We start from the raw sequence: 8,023 nt of genomic DNA, 5'->3' as shown, positions 1-8,023 counted from the left end.
TTAAAAATTTGTTTTTTGTTTGTGCTGTCTAGTTGCTCTCCAGTAAGATTTCATTCGTGATTCTCTTCCAGTTACTCTTTCTCTCATATACTCTTCTCTATAGTAATGTGGATGTGGTTTTTCTAGGTTTATTAATCATGGGGCTACATGAGATTAAAGGGCTTTGGAGGAAGAAGGGTGATTAGTTGGTTTGTGATTTGGTGCCTATGAATGAGAGTGCTGAACTGTATATAAATAGTGTCCTGTATTTATGGTAGAAAGTGAACAGTGTAAGAGAATGCAAGGAAGAAAATACCTGTTGTACAGAAGGCAGTGTGTTTCACCTAAGATTCTTTGAGCTACCAAAGACTCATTAAACTGATAAGAACAGATACTACACTTGATCTTAGCCAAAAGGCTGAGAAGCAAAGATTCATTATAAACCTATTGATAGAATAAGTTTTTGACTCTCAGAACTTAAAATTCTTTTGGACATTTAGTCTCAGGCTCTGTTTGCTGCTGGGACCCAAATGATAAAATCAAGTTCTGGTTTCCTTTTCAAATTCTTTCATATATTTTTCTCTATTGAATTTATTCTCAGGTAGGTTTATTTTATATTGAAAATAATGATTTCACCAGCTCTAACCCAGTATTTTCCAGATTCATTTTTCATGAGAAAAGAGCATATATTTTTAGTCTCAGAGTTATAGCAAGATAGTGTTTTATTTGTTTTAATTTGGCATTTTAGACACCAGTGAACAATTAATATGGCCAGAGGAAGCAAATGCTCTAATTGGTTAGGCCAGTGTCAGATGGCCACTCCATCCTAGCTCTCTAAAGCAGAGTTAAGTTCATTTGAAGTTGACTGGTTGATCATTGAGGGGAGGGATGATTTATCAGAGGAAAATTGAGGTTCTGTGGTGACTAAGCATCTATTTCTTCTTTCTTTGGCCTTCTGAGATGGAAATGAGTTGCTTTTATATCTTCAGCCTTCTATAATGTAAAATACACTGTTTTTCTTTTCCTCGCTGGGTATCTAGAAGAGTTATATGCGCTGGAATATGTGTACTCATTCATGTCCTCCATCACTGTTTATAGTTACTCATTCAAATCACCTGTAATCAATTTGTAACTAGAGATGGATTTAATGTTTCTGGACCATGAATGCACATTAGAAATTCCTGGAGAACATTTAAAATGAAATAACTAGCTTTTCCCCAGAGATTCTGACATAGTTCATCTGAAGTGATATTAGGGGAACTAATAATTCCAATACAGGACAAGAATGAGGACCACATTGTACAAAATCCTGGAACAAATCAAGTATAGATTTTTCTGGGTGGTAAATTCTAGATCCCGAAGTGTTTGACATCTTTTATTTCAATGTTTGATTTTGATTTTTTTAAGTTAATGAACTGGGTAAAATTTATTAAATCTATTTTTCTCTTCTTCCCTTTTTATTATTATGTATTTGCAATGCATAATAAATTAATTCATCTTGGGGAATTGGTACATACATATTATATGCTGATCCTTTTTATTTCCTTCTTGATTTTGACTTATAACTCATTGCTAGACATGCAAAGGGGATAATGAAAGTGAAGGTATGAAGGGCAAGAGAATAGGTATACTAGAAGCAAGATTCTCCCTTACAGATCTCTGTGAAGTTACAATAAAAATAGCCTACCTTGAAAACATACTTGTATTCCTGAACCATTCATTTAATGCCATGTAAACGGAGAGGGACATTTTCCTTTAATGCCTTAGCTGCCTGCCATTAATTTTTCTATCTAGCTAGGGGAGTTCAAAAGATAACATAGAGTGTGCACGCATTTACAGTCGCTCCATGCTGTGGATTTCAACTTTAACTCAGTTTCTTTCAAAGCCTATTTGCAGTTTCCTGCAAATGGCTAGGAAGAGAGGGCATTTCTGGTTTAAGCATTTCAAATAAACAGAAAAATAATGACCTAACCTGTGTCCTGCTAATATCTTTGCCACATAAGGCATTTAGGCATAGATATGGTGCACTGTAAATTTTGGAAAGGTTTCAACTGATAATGGATGAAAATCTTTTATTTTAAAGATTAAATGCTTTATTATTTTTCCTCTGCCTGAAGTTCAGTAATAAGAGCAAGTATTTCCATGAACTCTCAGGTGCAAACATGCAGAAATATATGGCTGGATCCAATAATATTTTTCTGCAAGAATCACCCCTCTAATTTTTCTTCCTAAGTTGAGTCTTGCCTGAGAGTAAAGAGGCAATTGTCTTCTACTTACCAATCTCCAATATGGGGATCTTGGTGGAAATAGGGACTGAACGGAGTTGTTCTTCAGTTCTTCTGTCCTTCTATCAACCTCTCTATTTTCAGTCCTAATTCTTATTCCTGCCTATAATTTTTTTTATTCTAGAGTGTTCCTACTCATCCTTAAGCACTTTGACTGCCATTTACATTGCATCCACTTGCAGTGGATTCTGGACTGTGGATGATTCTACTGCTTTATTCATCAGTGTACTTCTAATCTTTCCATGTAATGCAATAATCATAGTAACTGATTTTGGAAATAAATGTACTCAAGTGTCTAATTTTACACATAAGAATATAGATGATAGAAACTTTCTTCTTATGGAAAGAAGTAGAAGAAAAAGGAGGAGGAGGAAGAAAAGAAGGAGGAGGAGAGGAGGAAGAAAAGAAGGAGGAGGAGAGGAGGAAGGTGGTAGCAGCAGCTTAATGTTGTTCCTACTGCCAAAGTCTATGAGACTTTGGAAAATAATTGAAAACCTAAATAGATGAAAGATTTTACAATATCATTTGTAACATTTTATTAGAATGATAAATGTCTACAGAATTAGAAGAGTGGAGCTTTTTGGCAGACTATATGACATTTACCTAAGAATAAATTACTTTGGAACTTCTGTTATTTTCTTAATTTTTTTTTTTTACCAGTTTCAGCCTGAGGCGTTATGCCAAGCAGTTCCAAAAGTATAAATTATTACCCACAGCTCACATCACTTTATCTTTTTTGTTTAATTAAATATATCTCTTATTTCTTTATCAAGAAGAATAAAACATTATTGCTATGTATTTAAAATTTTTAAAGTTTATCTTCCTAGTACTATTTAAAAGGTAACTCCATACCATATGCTGTGCACCAGAATGGCTGTAAATAATCATAAAATTAAATGCCAGAATTTACCACTGCATATGGTTTCTCATTAAGATTTGATGTGGATTCCCTAAACCTAAAATGGTTGAAGAGTTGATTTCTTATACGATCATGCTGTTTTCTGAGCCTTCTTGCTGGCCCACCTACCTGGGTATATAATTAACTTCAGCTCTCAAAGGCTTCTGGTAGATTTGGGCTGTGTCTTTAGGAAAATATGAGGGTTATTCTCTGATTCACATATGTGCTGTAGGAATAGAAACTCCAAAGTATCTTCATGTGTCTATTCCCTAATATGATGGCAACCATATGCTCTGGATATTCTCTAGCAATCCTATGTCATGTACGCTGATCTGGGGTTTGGAAACCACAGCCAATACCATATGTAGCACTCATTAAGTAGGGAGAATAGATCAAGTTTCTATTGCTAATGAGCTAAATGTTATTTTAAGATGAATCCCAAACTAGCTCAGACTTTATCAGTCATTCATTTGGATTCATTATTTTAATTCTTTTCTACATATAACATTGTGTTCCAGAGAATTAAAGCATAACAAGTTCAACCCCAGCTTGGGCTTATAACTTAACAACTTAGACCCTGTTTCAATACAAAACATTTTTTAAAAGTGCTGAGAATGTAGCTCAGTGCAAAGGCCCTGGATTCAATTCCCAATATTGCCATATATTTATATTCATGAATTTAAATTAACAAACCCATTTAGAAGAGAAATTATAGATAGTAAAATTAATATGGATTATACTATATATATTATATCCATGATTTGACATTCTTCTTTAGACACAGTATTATAGAAATGATGAATTTCCATAACCTTTTTATAACAGGCTGGGTAAGGGTCCTATGTTCAAAAACCAGGTTAGAGAAGGGTTTATATAAATTAAAATTGAGGTTTTCCTGTGTGTGAACTTCGTTGAACATGATGGCAGCAAGTAAAGATTAAGTCTACCATGTGGTGTATTAATATTTTCATATTATCAATGGATTTAGTTTCAATTCTACCAATAATGCAAATAGGAATAGTTACTTCAGTAACAATTATTTTAAAATGCTATTTGTTGTGCAAGATAGTATTCTGGAGACTGAGGGCATCACAAAATAGACAGTTTGGTTTGTTCTGACACAGATCAAGATGTAGTGATTATGGAAGAGCACAGCTTACAGGTGAGTCCTAGTCAGACAGGTGTGGGGTTGCACTTATCATATCTGTGACTGGAGAAAGTTGAATAAATTCCCGTGGGCCTCATTTTCTCACTGGAAAACTGGGGATCACAATATTCACCCTGCAGGTGGTTGTATGGTTTAAATGAGGTGATATTAGTAAAGTGTTCAACACACCTTCTGGCACAAAGCAAGCCATTCATAAATATTGGCAGAAATAGTCATTGCTGTTATAAAAATTTAGTTTCTGCCCGAATTGGTAAATGATATATATCAACATCAGGCCGTACTTTCATTCAGCAGAAGGGATAAGAAGTACTTGCCTTTACTTTTTTCAGTATTAGAAGTGGAAATGAGGTATGGTAAGAATAACATAAAATTGCATTTTTGTTTCCTAATGGTGGATATCACCAACTCCTGGAAATTCCATTTATCTGAATTTCTCTTGGTCATTTTATTCTCCTCATGCTGAGAAATCCCCAGCCCTTTAATAGTCTATGTAGCTTCCCAGAATCCTGAAGAATTGCTCTTTTCTGTGGAGGGGGCTGGTTTTACTGTAGCACTGGACATAAATTCAGCCACCAGAGCCGAAACAGAGCAGAAAAAAGCAGTAAGGAAGAAAAGAAATTTTTCTTGATTTTTAAATTTTGTTTATGTTAACAGCTTTACAGAGTAATACATTTTACCTCACAAAATGAACTAGCTTTATTGATGCAGGTAAAATGAAATAAAATAGGCACTATACTGGAACATCTTGGCTGCTAAGAGTATGGGCTATCTCTGCAATACACTAAACAGTGCAAAATAAAGGCGAAGAATAAAGCTGAAGTGCTAAGGATGTTCTGAGACGACTGGAATAACAGTGTCCTTATTAAAAAAGCAAGGTTAGGATCAGAAGAAAGGACAACCATAGGCTAATTTTGGGGGTTTATTTCTTCTGAGAGACTCATAAGGTCTTTGCTAGAAAAACTTACGTGCTATCTAGCCCAGTATTTTTTGTTTTAGGACTAAGGCAGTCTTTGTTAATGTGAGATCCTGCACAGAGCTCATGTGTATGAAGTAGAGAATAACCCATCTATATGGGAATGCATGCAGAGATCCTAGAACCTGCGTGCTTGGGTTTCCACTTTCCCTGTTCCCTTCACAGTCTCTGCTTTCCCTCAGGTGTTCATTTGGGACTTTGTAAGATAGTATTTGACATCTTAGAGTTTTTAAGACCATAAATTATGGTGGGCTCATTACGTTCTTTTTTTATACATGAAGTTGAGACCTTGAGAAAGGAAATTTTAATCTTAAAATCATAAGCTAATTAAGGTCAAACAGGTCACAGAACCTGTCTCTTAATATCCCACCCATGGTATTCCCCATGCAGTATGTTACCTCCTCATTCAGCTTAAATCTGTTTCCTTTAGGAGTCTCAGTAAAGAGAACCCATCATGGCCCCCCATAAAGGATAGTATAACTACTACTATTTCCACAGAATTGAAATAGGAAACAAATAAATACATCAAAGTTGATGATTTAATATAACCCATATGCATAACTGCATACTGTGTGGTTCCCTCATCATAATGATTAAGTGAATATATTCTACCTAATAGAATACTGACTTGGAGTAATGTATAAAGGAAGCCTTCCAGGCTTTCCTCCCTGGAGTTGATCATGTGATTCCCGAAAAGAGTGTGCAGTGAAGAAACGAAAGAGCTTTTCCAACCACTTAAGCTACATGTTAGATTGGGCAGCCAAAAGAAAGCAGCCCTTGATGCTGTGTCCAAACTTCGCTTTTGCTTCCGGCCATGCAGTCACGTCATTTACTGCAAGGTCAGGTGCCAGATTATGTTGCCTGAGATTTCTTTTCTTTCTTTCTTCCTTTCTCTCTCTTTCTTTCCTTCTTTCATTTTTCTCTTCTTTTCTTTCTTTATCTTTCCCTTCTTCCTCCTCACCCTTCTTTCTATCTCCTTCCTTCCCTCACTGCCTCCTCACTTTCTCCTTCCCTCTCTTCTTCCCTCCCTCTCTCTTTGCTTCATGGTACTGAGCATTGAATCCAGAGCCTTTGCACTGAGCTTTAGCCCCAGCTTGTTTTTAATTTTAATTTTATTTTTTGAGTCAGGGTCACCCTAAGTCATGAAGTTACCCAGGCTGGGCTCTAACTCACAGTGGTCCTGCCTCAGCCTCTCAGAGTGCTGGAATTACAGGTTTGTGCCACCATACCCAGCTGCCAGATGGACTTCTACTTGTGTTTGTTAGCATTAATTTTCTACTGCTGTGTAACAAATTACCAAACCCTTAGTGGCTTGCAGTGACATAAATTTATTTTCTCTTAGTGCATACAAGTTAGATAGATCCTAGGATTTTAACTGTCCTGAGACTGAAATCTATGTGTGGGCCAAGACTTGAAGTTCCCTTGCAAACTCATTGGTTGGTGGCAGATTCATTTCTATGCAACAGTATGACTCAGTTTATTGTTTTCATGTGAACTCTTGGCTGGAGACAGCTTTCAGATCCAGGAGGACCTCTCTTCTCACAGCAGGGGAATTTTCTTTCTTCCAGACCAGGTGTTTGCTATTATACCTTGTTTTAAAAAATACTCAAAGTCAGGCCTACTCAGAATGATATCCCTTCTGATGAACTCAAGGTCACCTGAACACACACTGATGGATATGACTGCCCATCATGGTTCACAAATTCTGTTTTGCCCATAGTTAAGTGAAAGCAAGGGGGTTATTCAGAGCTTGTCCCCTAGAGAGCTGGACTCGTGGGGACCAGCTTAGGATATTCCTATCACATTCAGATCCCCTAATTTATGGCCAGAGGAAATAAGGCAAAATGATTAGCTAAACCAGATTTAGATTTCTAACCCAGAAGTATAAATTTCCTAAAGAATATTTTGGGAGGGGTGGGGAAACATTCCTTAAGGAAAGAGGTAAATAAGGAAAGCCCTTTCCAAACTATAAAAGAGAGAAATACAAAGTTTGTCTTTCAGCAGATTTCTAAAAAATAGGAAACTCAATAATTTAGTGTCAACCAGTTATAACTGTCATTAAAATTCCAAACAAAAAGAAAATGATCTTCCAAATATAAGTTCTATACTTTTGCTGTATCCATTGACACATTTCAGATCTAGTTACCAACTTACAGGGAAAAGGAGCCAAAAGGCCCAAATAACTTCATGGATAAACATTTTGAGATAAAAAATAAAGAGGTTAAGTGGGAACTGTTTGGCAAGAGTGTGTCATCAATTACATAAAGTATAATTATTATCAAAGCAGTTGTGGCTTTGTCTCATTAAAAGAAGGCACGCATGTAGTTTTTGGAAATTTCTCTTTGATTTTGTTTGATAAAGAATTATTTTCCACCCATTCCACATTTTACTTAGAGTTTCTGTTGAATCCTTTATAAACACTTTTCAGCCTTTACAGTATGTTAAAAACATCTCCTAGAAACAGCTCTAGTCCAGTAGAAAAAGTCATTGAGCAGCTGTATATTGGGGGAAAATTCAGATTGGTTACAGATTCTGAAGCTGTGGTTTTGGCTGTGGTTTCAGGTTGGAGTGCTGGCATTTGGTTGCTTTGTTGCACAAATGGTTCTGGGCTCAAGGTTGCCAAACTTGTCTTGCGTGTTAAGGGAAGATAGTACATCAGAAGCTTGATTCTACACACAATACTGCCTATCACATTCAGAATCTCTAATTCATGGTTAGAA

General features: G+C 36.1%; 1 pseudogene; it reads right to left on the bottom strand.

Annotated features, from left to right (window-relative positions):
- Positions 1 to 307: 307 nt before the first annotated feature.
- On the bottom strand, positions 308 to 409 carry LOC147825607 (U2 spliceosomal RNA; annotated as a pseudogene).
- Positions 410 to 8,023: the final 7,614 nt, after the last annotated feature.

The sequence above is a fragment of the Heterocephalus glaber genome, unplaced genomic scaffold (genome assembly GCF_053883595.1).
Source record: "Heterocephalus glaber isolate CG9 unplaced genomic scaffold, H.glaber_assembly_v1.0 deba00001497, whole genome shotgun sequence".
NCBI classification, from domain to species: Eukaryota; Metazoa; Chordata; class Mammalia; order Rodentia; family Bathyergidae; genus Heterocephalus; species Heterocephalus glaber.
The sequence above is the reverse complement of the archived record's forward strand: the minus strand, read 5'-3'. Positions and strand labels throughout refer to the sequence as shown.